The 12770-nt window shown below is 35.2% G+C and overlaps 1 protein-coding gene and 1 long non-coding RNA gene across 2 annotated transcripts in view; one reads left to right on the top strand and one right to left on the bottom strand.

The window, feature by feature from the left end:
* Nucleotides 1-12770, bottom strand: part of LOC129437125 (uncharacterized) — a 96804-nt gene that overhangs the window by 30962 nt on the left and 53072 nt on the right. The gene's annotated exons all lie outside the window — the stretch shown is intronic.
* Nucleotides 7001-9016, top strand: LOC129446634 (uncharacterized). Its single transcript, XR_012368836.1, has 3 exons — nt 7001-7139; nt 7539-7587; nt 8848-9016. It is a non-coding gene; the product is annotated as an uncharacterized lncRNA (long non-coding RNA).

Genomic DNA, 12770 nt, shown 5'->3' with positions numbered 1-12770 from the left:
TCTCACTAAAGCGATTTTCACCAGAGTAGGTTCTCTCATGCAGACAGGCAATGTTTGTCTCTAGTGTGTGTGTGTGTGTGTGTGTGTTGGGGGCTGAGAGACACATAACTGATGCTGATTGGTTTGTGTGTGTTAGAGAGGGTGGGACAACCACATAAGCGGCGATGATTGGCTTAATTTCCATCGCTAGCCAACCAGAGGCAGGCAGAGATCATACGCAAACACCTGCACAGTCCGAGAAGTTCAGTGCAGTGTTGCCAACGTTGTGACTTTGTTACTAGGTTTAGCAACTTTCTAAACCCCTTTAGCGACTTTATTTACTAAAAGCGACTAGGACAAATCGAGCGATCTTTTCTGGCGTGGTTGGAGACTGACGCGAGAGCATGTATCGCTCTCTCTTCTCAACGAGCAGCGGTTGATGCTGCTAGCCACTCACAGGTAGTGATGTTACATTTGAAGCGAGGCTTCGGAGCTTGTGTCGAGCAAAAGTGGGCGTGCCAGATGAAGCGTTGATTCGAAGCTTGTGTCGTTAACGTTGAAATCACGTGACCAATGACAAACGAAGCTTCACTTTCTGCTTAGTCACGTGCGCGCTTCGCTTTGCGTGTCAGAAGGTTCGAACCCTAGAGGTTTTTTATGAGTTATTTGCCTTATTCACATTTTGGTCCCACATAATACTGTATATATAGTATTGTATTTACTTATACTTGTGTGCGCGTCTGTTATTATATGCCTGTGAACATTATTCTGTACAATACAGTATTGAATCATATGAATATTAACTCATACTGGAATTTATTGCCACACTTTAATCAGTAAATAAATTCATTATATTGACCATTCACAGACATGTTGCCTAAGCTTTATTTGTACACATAATATTAATATTCATCTGAATTTCATCAGCTTGTTGCTTTATTGACGGAGCTTTTTCCAGAAGCAACTGCTATATGTTTTATTAACCAAAAGATGGCGCTGTTTTCGACACCCTCGTTGAGGCTTCGAATCATGGTTCGAAACAGTAAGAGAAGTATCGGTGCTTCATTCGAAGCTTCATTTCCCCATCACTACTCACAGGCAGCCCGGTCCTCGCATTGCAGTCCTTGAGTCCCACACCCGCAATGACAGAGCAATGACAAGTACAACAAACTCAAAGGTAGCAGTCGCAAACACAAAGTATAATAAGCACTACTTTTCCATCGTTGAGGTGAAACGCAAGAATGTTTATGTAATGTGCAACTTATGCAGAGTAAGAAAGAGCCTCTTCACGTCTGTAATTCTGATCTAATAAAGCACCCCACATCGTTACATGCTGCCACCCCTTGCGAAAATTAACCAGGGGTTTTTGTGGTAAAAGTGCAGTAACCATGGTTTTTTGACGTATTGATTGCTATCAGTAAAACCATGGTTTTACTACAGTAACCATGGTGAATTATGGTTTGTTGTCAAAACCATGGTTATTTTGTGGTAACCATGGTTTTACTGCAGTAACCATGTTTTTGGTTTTAACTGTAGCAAAACCATGGTTAATTTTCATAAGGGACAAAATTAGTGGTTTCTCTTTAGTGTCTAATTCATTCAACAAATGTTATATTGGGGGCATCCAAGTTATTTGAAATATTTGAACTTTTTTAAGTAACACAATAGTTACTTTGCCTGGTAATTAGTTACTTTTATAATGATGTAACGCAGTTACTAACTCAGTTACTATTTTTGAGAAGTAACTAGTAACTATAACTAATTACTTTTTTAAAGTAACGTTGCCAACACTGATTATTTGCACGTTTTTCCCGCCAAACACGGATAACCCGGCAAAGATTAGTAGTAACGCGCCATCTCCCGTTGCTGCTGCCGAAAACAGGTGATGGTGATTTACTATTAAGCGGTTTTACTGACCAAAATTATATATTGTACACAGTTACGTGTTGTTTTGTAACGCTAAAGTCTTTGGTAACCACAAGTTTTGATAAAATATCTGTTGGAAATCAGACGTTGTTTGTTTTCTTAAGTTACAGACACTGTTGGTGTCTGCTTTTTTTAATTGAGTTAAACATGGTTAAAATTTTAAATTTAAATTTTTTTAATTGAGTTAAAACAGGTTACAATTTCTCTGTCCGTGACGTCACCCATTGGTTTGTGAAGATCGCTTTTGAAGCTTAAAGTAGGCGTTGCCTGCCGTTGCCATCTTGGTCACGCATCCCAGCGAATTACTCGCGGAAAACTGAAAATGGGTAAAGAGGCGGGACATGGGTGAAGCTGAGGTGAAACCACGCCCGCCTAGCGCGAGTCTAGTGACAGCAGTGGCTGTTCAACCGACACTCAAGCGGCCACGCCCTTAATTATGCTGAAGTTTAAGGCTTAATATAATTTAAACGGATAAGTTACAAAAAAATTCACCCCCCTCACAGTTGTCATGAAGGGCAAAATTGGCTATATAGGCCAAAAACACTTTTTGTACCAGGCTGTAAACATATTATTTTCTACTGTAAAGTTGGCCACTTTTAACATGGGAGTCTATGGGAATTGACTCCCTTTTGGAGCCAGCCTCAAGCGGCCAGTCAATGAATTGCAATTTAAGTCACTTCCGTGTTTGCTTCATTAGAGAGATCGGAAGGTTGCCCCTCAATTAATTCTCATGTTCATTCATATAAACTTCAAAGAAACATATTAAACAACATACTTGTTGTATTGATGAAATTGAACCGTCGCGTTTGCTTTCTCTCTCTCGTTCATTCGATCACTCACTCGCTCTCTCTCTCTATCTTTCTCTCTCTCTTGCACTAAAATAAAATTAATCTGTTAGAACGTTAATTCAACCTTTAGAAAGATTATTTAAACTACAAGTTATAAGATTGTAGGCTCCTGTTTGTGTTTGAGGGAATACAAACGCTTCGTGCTGTCAGTCATTCTTTCTCTCTGTCTATCGCACTCGAGGTAGCATCATGGTTGGATAGCAAAGTTGAAGGGGCGGTATCATTATAATAAGATCCCCTTAATACGTCATGTGGGGAGCGAAATCCGAATGACCTATATATTCACATGCTTGCAGAGAGAGCCTTACCAAAACAAAGTTACAGGATTGCTATTTTTCATGTTTTCTGGGTTGGTAGAAGCACTGGGGACCCAATTATAGCACTTAAACATGGAAAAAGTCTGATTTTCATGGAATGTCCCCTTTAAGGGTCGGTTTCCCAGACAGGTTATATAAAATAAATATAAAAGCTGTCCAAACTGAAAACAACTTGAACTGACATATCTTAAAATACACCAGTGCCATTTGTTTTGCCTCAAAATGTAATGTTTTTAGTATGGCATGTTTTTAATAAAAAAAATTATTTCAGTCAGTGCTTCCCAAACTGTGGGCCATAGCGGTAGTGCAGGGGGGCCTTGGCTATGCTAAATCAAAATATTAAAATAATTATTCTAAATGTTCTGAAATGTGACCCCCCCCCCCCCTTTACATAAACATAAGCCATATATTAAAAAAATCAATTATAGTAAGGTAAGATACATTGCTTGTAAATAGCTTAAAGGGATAGTTCACCCCAAAATGAAAATTCTGTCATCATTTAGTCACTTTCATGTTGTTACAAACCTGTATAAATTTTGGGTATCGCGTAACCGCATGCGCGTCCGATAAAAACAGTCTATAGAAGTGAATGGGGTCCACGGACGGTTTGGTTACAAAAATTTCTCAAAATATCTTCCTTTGTGTTCATCAAAACAAATAAATTTATACAGATTTGTAACAACATGAGGGGGAGTAAATGATGACAGATTTTTCATTTTTGGGTGAACTATCCCTTTAAGATTTTTTTAAAACATAATTATGTAATTTATTGCAATCGATTTATGAACTATTTGTGAACTATGTAGCTTCTGTTACACACTTTTGCATTATAATTGTAAATAGTATGCAGAAAGTATGAAGTGTTACGGATTTAAATATATTTGTAAAAAATTACAGCTTTCACCATAATATAAAAATATTTGTCAAAATATTTCTCGTAGTTCTCATAATTCATATCATATTCTTAAAAACTGGTTAATAAATGTTGATAATTTTATACAAAGAGACAATCTGCTTTATTAAAATAAATGTAATATACAAATGGGGGGGGGGTTGTGGAGCTGTTGGCATGTTTTAGGGGGGCCTTACCACTCTGAAGTTTGGGAAGTTCTGTTATATTTCATAATTAAACTAAGGCCTACCCTGGTGAAAAACAAATATACTTTATTGTATTTCAAGTATATTTAACTTTGCAATAGTACATTACAAATATACTTACAAAGGAATGTAATTTCTTTAAACATATTTAAAGTATGCTTACAACATTAAATTAAACTTTTAACATACTTCAAAATAATTATACTTTAGTATATTTTCTAAAAGTATACTTTAGAAAAATATACTTAAAGTTTTGTGCAATTTTTAAAGTATACTAAATTTAAACTTATTTTAAAATGTATTTTAGGTATACTTTATCGGTATGCTTAAAGTTATCATTATAATAATGCACTGACAGTATATTTCTAAAATACATTATTTAGTATTCTTTAGAAACAGTATATTTTAAGCACATTTTGAAAGTATATGGGGTGTACAAATGTATATTATTTTATGGAGAAATAACGTGGGCTTAAAATTACGAGAGAGCAGTACGTTCTGTTACATTTTATATTATAGATGTATACATTTGTAATATACTATTAACATAATAAGGTAACTTCACTATAGTCAAGCATTGGATAAACCAATTAACTGTGTTTTACCACAAAATAACCATGGTTTTGCTAATAATAATCAATACACCAAAAAAAACATGGTTACTAAACTTTTACCACAAAAAAAAACATTCATTTTCGTAAGGGGAATATGAGTGTTTGTTTTTTTGTAGTTTTTGAGTCAATTGCATACCGCTTTTAGCTGTACACATTAATTACCTTAAAGGCAGGGTAGGCAGGAATTATCTAAATAACTTTTTTACAAATTTGTTTAAACTGTCTTTATGTACCAATACATAAGTAAAATGTAAGTACTCTGAAAAAGAGAGTATAAAACTCGAGTGTCTGTAGACCTCTCACGACTGTTTTAAACACAGCTAATTATTTCCATTCGGGACTAAACAAATGATTGGCTTGCGCGACTATCACTCTCTCTAGCGACCAGGGCTACCACCCGTTGCTATGGGATCTGCCCACACATGCGCACACCCGATTGATTTGAACGTGCACGAGGCACTTTAGGAAGAGCAAAAGTATGACAGAGAAAGAAGAAACACAGAAGGGAGGGGGTGGAGTGAATGGTGATAATGAGCTGTGTTTAAAACTGTCGTTAGAGGTCTACAGACCCTCGATTTTTAAACTCTCTTTTTCAGAGTACTTACATTTTACTTATGTATTGGTATATGAAGACAGTTTAAACAAATTTGTAAAAAAGTGTTTTAGACTATTTTTAGACTTAAACCTGCCTACTCTGCCTTTAAAGGGCGTTTTGCAGGTAAAATTTTTCAACGAATTTGTGCAATTTGCTTGTTGATAATAAACATTTAAACTGTTATCCATTGTATTTTATGTTGTTGGGTATCACAAAACCCGAAAAAGTATGAAAAAGTACAGCAATTTGCAATGATTCTCCTTTCCCTCACAACGCACTGTATGACGTCACGCTGGGGAGAGAATTGACCAAAGCCGCCTTGAGAGCATTGAGAATGACTATAGAAAGACGAGTAAAGTACAGTTCTGATAGCGCAGATAATAGATAAATACATACATACATACATACATAGATAGATAGATAGATAGATAGATACATAGATAGATAGATAGATAGATAAGATAGATAGACAGATAGATAGATAGACAGACAGACAGATGGATAGGCTAGTATAGAGAGATAGGCAGACAGCCAGATAGCATAAGGTTAGCATATCTTCGTGTAGAAAGTAAACAAACAATTAACATACTCGTGCATGCTGGCTTGAGGGGGTCCATGATCCTGCCTGAAATGGGTGTAACTTTATGCGATCTTCAGCACAAACGGTTTTGGCAGCATGTCTCTAATCCTGGAAGGTGAGTGAAGCACGTCACGTCTGTTCGCGGGGACCAGCGACCCAAACGCACTCACTTTCTTACAGCCAGTAGTCGGGACTTTCCCGGGCCGATCTGATAATAGTTATACATTTCGAGTTATATTAGCAACACCGTCTGGCGGCGTGATGTGCGCCGGTTCCCGCAGCCCGCTGGTCAAACTGTGCAGGCATCCTCTCTGCTCAATAAAGTATATAAAAGTGCTCAACCTGTTCGGCAGGTCCAAACATGTACAGGATTTATAAAAATACGGTGATCAATGAGCGGTTCCTCCTCAAATGGCTTAGCCTGTCGTGATGTAAAAAGCCGCCGAACGCCTAGCTGTTTATTACAGTATGTATGCGGTCGGATCCGAGTGTGCTGCAGCTGCTGACTGCTGCTGCGTATAAAATGATCGTGTGATTCGTTATAATCGCATAAACAATATAACAAAGCATCCTTTTATTTCACAAAACAATATATTTGAGATATTATTTGATAGACTAGTAAGTGTGGATTAAGGATGTTTAAAAATCTCTAGCCTGGTGGTCAGGACATGAATGGATCAAATCAGCAGATTTGCGAAGTTTTATTTATCTCCACATATATCATAAATAATAATTAGCAAGGTAACTTTGCAGTATAACACATTATATATTTCATACGATGTATATATGATTTCCAAATTATATACGTAAGTATTAAACAGCAATAAATGTCTCATCTATCTCTATGGCTCTGGCTGAGTCTTTCTCCACTTCTCCCCAACGTGACGTCATCGCAGAATTGCGTTAAAAAAACCGTTAATACCAAAAACGTAAAAAAAGTGGTCTTTAAGACCATTTTTGAGACATTTTAAAAATTATACACATATCTTGAGTGATTTATGTACCCATTAATCGACAGTGGTGGTTAACCTGCAACATACACTTTAAACAGTTTTCGTAAATGCATTTCAGAGAAAAGTGAATTCTGAGATTTGAATAATGCATCTGACGTGTGGGATGACATCACGACGCACGTATTTTGATTTTTACCAGTCGTTCAAGACAGACGGATTCAGTCCCAAGGTACGTTAAAATATCTTAAAATTAATATATTTGATTATCGTTTGACCATTCTGAAGTTTATCAGTAGACTATCATATTTCGAATGCGAAATGTTGTCAGTAACGCGGTGTCTAACTCGCTATTAGTGATAAGCTGCTGTGTAGCTTAGCTTAGCTTATAGCTAATGTTAAAGGTTTGAAAGATAGCGCTGTTAGCCTGTTATATCGAAAATTAATACACCCGATTGTTTTGTTAAATATATGTATACGGTGTGTATGTATATGTTAATGAAAAAAGGTAGCGTCAGAAAATCTGTTTTTTTAATGTAGCGTGAAAGTTAACCATTTATTGACTGTTTAGAGGTTGTAAGGCTTTTACCTCACTGTATTTAGTATTAATGATGCTGCATTCTTTCCTCAGAAGCTAAAGTTTTTCAAAGACATTTGTAGGGATGACTTTGCAGCTAATGGTACGTCATTTTAAACTCTTAAGATATAATAATTCATTCGTAATAGTAAATCAAGCTTCAGTTTAGATAATGTTATATACATATTGAGGCTGTTTCCCGGACAGGGATTAGACTAGTCCTAGACTAAAATAAATGTAAGAGCTGTCCAAACTGAAAACAACTTGCACTGACATATCTTAAAATACACCAGTGTCCTTTGTTTTGCCTCAAAATGCACACAGGTAATGTTTTTATTAAGGCATGTTTTTTGAAACTAGTTATATTTTTTAATTAAACTAAGGCCTAGTCCTGTTTTAAGCTAATCCCTTTACAGGAAACCACCCAATTGTCTGCTTGTTGCATTTTCTTTCTGACAAGTTTACACTTAAATTTAATACAATAAAATCTTTCTTTAGGAGCTGAAGTATTTTATGTATGGAGGATTTTGCAGTCCATATAGGCAAGTCATTATAATGAAAACTCTTAGGGGTGGTTTCCCGGACAGGGATTAGCTTTATCCAGGACTAGACCTTAGTTTAATTAGGATAGTTTTAACAAACATGCCTTACTAAAAACATTACTTATGTGCATTACGATGTAAAACAAAGGGCACTAATGTATTTTAAGATATGTCAGAGCAAGTTGTTTTCAGTTTGGACAGCTCTTACATTTATTTTAGTCTAGGACTAGTCTAATTCCTGTCTGGGAAACCGCCCCTTAATATATATGATGACATTTTAGTCAAGCTCTAGTTTAGGTAAAAATATATCTGCTATACAATCTCTGCCAGTAAACTATAGATTTAATACAGTAAGTCTTAAATAAATGTAATGTTTTAATATTAAAGAGTAACTAAACCCTTAACCAACTTTTTTTAGTTAATGATCTGTAAGAATGATGCTTTATTAGTGCTGTTCATTGATTTTAGTAAGTTTTTTGACATTTGGATATAAAGTGTTTCAATACTACAATATATGGTGTAAAAAGGTCTGAGTGATGCCCTCTTCAGGTTGAACGGTGGCTACTGCAGTTGAATTTTCCTATTGGATGTTGGGTCCAAAAAGTAACTCGTGACATAAGCAGGTTCAAGCTCACCACGCCCTTGTTACGATCTCACCACATGCTTGGTACGAGCTTAGTTCGTCCCCTCTATCTCTGTTGGGATCTGCCCACTTTTCTTGCATTTTTCAAATATTGCCAGTGGGTGGAGTCAGGCTCTGACCAGGGGTTTAGTTACGCTTTAAACATTTTTTAATTGAGCTTATTGTCTATCTTTTTCAGATTTCCTAAGGCTGAACCAAAACCTGCCAGACTAAAGTTAATTTGGGAGAGAAAGACGTTGTAAACTTAATCATCTTGACATTCTTCAATGAGTAATTGTTCAATTTTTAGGCAAATACTGTACACTTTGAATGCTGTGAATAAAACTATATTTTAAATATATTTAAAATGAATGGTTTTTGACTGTTTTAATCAGCTTTTATTTATTTGGAAAAAATTATTTTGGTTATGTTACCAGCAAGTGATCTATTCCCAAAATAGCACTCTTTAAGTTAACTAATTATTAACGCACTTGAAGTATACTCATTACTAATCTAGATGCAGGTATGTAAAAGTATACAAAATGTAATGTACTTGGCATATTCATTTTTCACCAGGGCAGTTTTTAGAATTTTGGATTGGCCAAAAATATATAGAATGTATGCAAACCGTCTATTTAAGGTATACTGATTGTATGTTTGCAAGACACTCATAATACATTTGTAATGTACTCCTAACATAAATAAAACACACTCTAAATCCACTTATGAAGCATGAATTCAGCACAAAAACAGTCATGTACTTAAATTGTACTAAATACACTTAAAGTTGTTCCACTTTAGCACACAAAAGTACACTAAATACACTTAAAGTTGTACTTTGTTACAATTAACATACAACTAAAATATATTAAGTACAAAATTAATTGTTCCAAAATAGCACTCTTTAAATAAACTAATCAATAGCACACTTTAAGTATACTGGTCATTAGTGTGACTGCAAGTATACTTAAGTATATCAAAATTAAATATATTTAGCATACTATTTTTTCACCAGGGTAGTCCTGTCTTAAGCTAATCCCTGTCCGGGAAACCACCTCATAGGGGTGGTTTCCCGAACAGGGATTCGTTTAAGCCAGGACTAGGCCTTAGTTTTCTTATGAAATAAAACTAGTTTTAACAAACATGCGTTACTAAAAACATTACTTGTGTGCATTTTGAGGCAAAACAAAGGGCACTGATGTATTTTAAGATATGTCAGTGCAAGATGTTACCAGTTTGGACAGCTCTTACATTTAGTCTAATCCCTGTCCGGGAAACCGCCCCTTAGTGTTCAGAAACTAACATTTAGTGTACTTACATGGGTAACGTTATTTCAACTGTATTTCACTAATAAAACAACAGTCAAAAAACAACACTTTCATAGTAGGAAAATACAGTACTGTAGATCAATCTGAAAATATGAACAGCACTGTTTTATTTCATGTGTATGTTTGTTCGGTTGTAGTTATCTGTGATATTGCTCATAATTTGATTATTTGTTCTTATTTTACTATTAACTTTTAAAAATATTTAAACTTTATACACATTTTTGGTGTCATAACCTTATTAAGGTCACTGGTGCTTTACAAAGTTTGACTGTTGATTAACTCTTCCCAAAAACATTACAGTGCTAAAGTTTCTCTCCAGTATGAACTCTCTGATGGGATTTTAAGTGAACTGACTGAGTAAACGTCTTGTGACACTGAGAGCATTTGAAAGGTTTTTCACCTGTATGAATTCTCTTGTGCTTTAGTAATGAAGACCCTTGAGTAAAACTTTTCCCACAGACACTACAGTGATAAGGTTTCTCTCCAGAATGAACTCTCTGATGGACTCTTAAATTACTTGAACAAATAAACTTCTTGCCACACTGATAGCATTTGAAAGGTTTTTCACCTGTATGAAGCCTCTGGTGCTTTAGTACTGTATGTTTTACACTAAAACTCTTCCCACAGACATTACAGTAAAAAGGTTTCTCTCCAGTGTGAACTCTCTGATGAGTTTGAAGATTTTCTTTAGTTCTGAAGTATTTTCCACATTCAGTGCAGTAGAAAGGCTTTTCATCACTGTGTGTCCTCATGTGAACATTTAGATTAGAGGAAATCCTCCCACACTGCTCACAGTGAAACTGCTTCTTCTTCTTCTTCTCTCTGTGGTCTTCTGAATGAAGTTTCTTCTCTTGTAAGGTAGTAAAGCTGATCTCAGATCTGGTGAAGAGTTTCTGTTCTGTGTGTTTTCTCTCATGTCTCTCTAAATGTCTCTGTGAGCTGAATGTCTTTCCACAGGTGATGCAGGAAAGAGTTTGTGCTGTCAGTCGCTCTTTTGATGTTGAGGACGTTATGTCTATATCCAAACATGAATCAGTCTTCACATCTGAAAGAAACATAAAACAATTAAATTGTCTTTTCACTCTTATTTACACAAAGAAGGATGAAGAATTGAGATTCTGTATCTTCTGTATCTATAGACCATTTCAAAAGATGTAAACAACACTGGTCCAAAAGCACTTCATGTTTCCGTTTTTTAACACTGTATAAACGTTGGGATAAAATAAACCAGCAGAACATATAAAACCTGAATTAACTGAAGCTAAACAAACATCTTAAAGATAATGATATATGTGAAAATAAAAACGGTCACAAACTGTAACAGGAAGTGTTTCTGAGAAACTGAGAAACGGCCCAGATGTGTCCATGAACAGTCACATGGAGATCGCTGTTTTGTACAATAACAAGCAAATAAAGATGTTTTAAAGCATGGAGACAATAAACATAAACACGACTGAGATTAAACAGCGGGGAAAATAATGATTTGACAAGTCAGCATTTTTGTCAGTAAGAGGATTTCTAAGTGGCATTGACACAAAGTTTTTTACCAGATGTAGCCATCAAGCCAAATATTGAATTCATACAAAGAAATCAGAACATTTAAGTATACAAGTTAAGTCATAATAAATAAAGTAAAATGAGTCAGAGAATAAGTATTGAACACACTTTATTTAATACTTTGTAGAAAAGCCTTTGTTGGTGATTACAGCTTCTAGCAGGGCTGCACTATTAATCGTATTTTTATCATGATAACGATATTTGTGCTCTGCGATTAATTAATGACAATCATCACGATTAATGTGTAAAGACCATTGTTATGGGCGGAGTCAGTGTATACGGAGTGGTTATTTGAAAGCACAGTCTGTGTTATGGTAGAAGTACGTTAGCATATAGAAGATTTACAGTCATTCACCTTGAAGGAACATTGACTACTTAATTGTTTGTATATTTCGGATTTGAGGAAAGTGATGTTGATCAGGTAAGTTACGAGTCTTGTGCAAACGTGCTCCTGTTCCGTCCAAACGTGCAATATCAAGAGTTTCAAAAGCTGAAGACACAAACCGCAGCCATAAAAAATCTCGGACCATCCACGACACAGACAACAATAACGGATCGCCTATTATGTAAGTTAGCCAAGGATATGTGTCCAATAAGCACCGTGAGCAGCAAGGGTTTAAAAATGATTGCCACATAAAATGCATATCATAAGGCTAGCAAAAAAGAATTAACTTTTTATTCCAAAAATTTTTTGTTTTTATTTCAGTTTAATTCTAATTTGATATAAATATATATTAGAGCGCTGCATTTCACCCTTTACGCCCCTCGGGTCGGGTTTCGGGACAATTTTAACTTCACAGTTGGCCAGGCCAGGCCTCTGGATTTTTTAGGCATCTCCATCTTTTTATATTTTAATTTAATTTAGTGCTGGGCAAAGATTAATCGCGATTAATCGCATACAAAATAAAAGTGATTTTTGGCATAATATATGTGCGTGTACTGTGTCTAATAATTGTGTATATTTAACCACACACACATTCATATATTCATTTCAGAATTGTTTTACTTGTATACAATTTTTTTAAATTTATTTTTAATATAGAATATATAAAAATATAAATAAATATATATAAACATATAAATGTTTCTTAAATACATACATGAATGTGTGTGTATTTATTTATACATAATAATTACACACAGCACATACTCATATATTATGCCAAAAATCACTTTTATTTTGTATGTGATTAATCGCGATTAATCTTTGCCCAGCACTAATTTAATTACAAAAAAC

This window comes from Misgurnus anguillicaudatus, unplaced genomic scaffold (genome assembly GCF_027580225.2).
Source record: "Misgurnus anguillicaudatus unplaced genomic scaffold, ASM2758022v2 HiC_scaffold_33, whole genome shotgun sequence".
Lineage (NCBI taxonomy): Eukaryota > Metazoa > Chordata > Actinopteri > Cypriniformes > Cobitidae > Misgurnus > Misgurnus anguillicaudatus.
The sequence above is the reverse complement of the archived record's forward strand: the minus strand, read 5'-3'. Positions and strand labels throughout refer to the sequence as shown.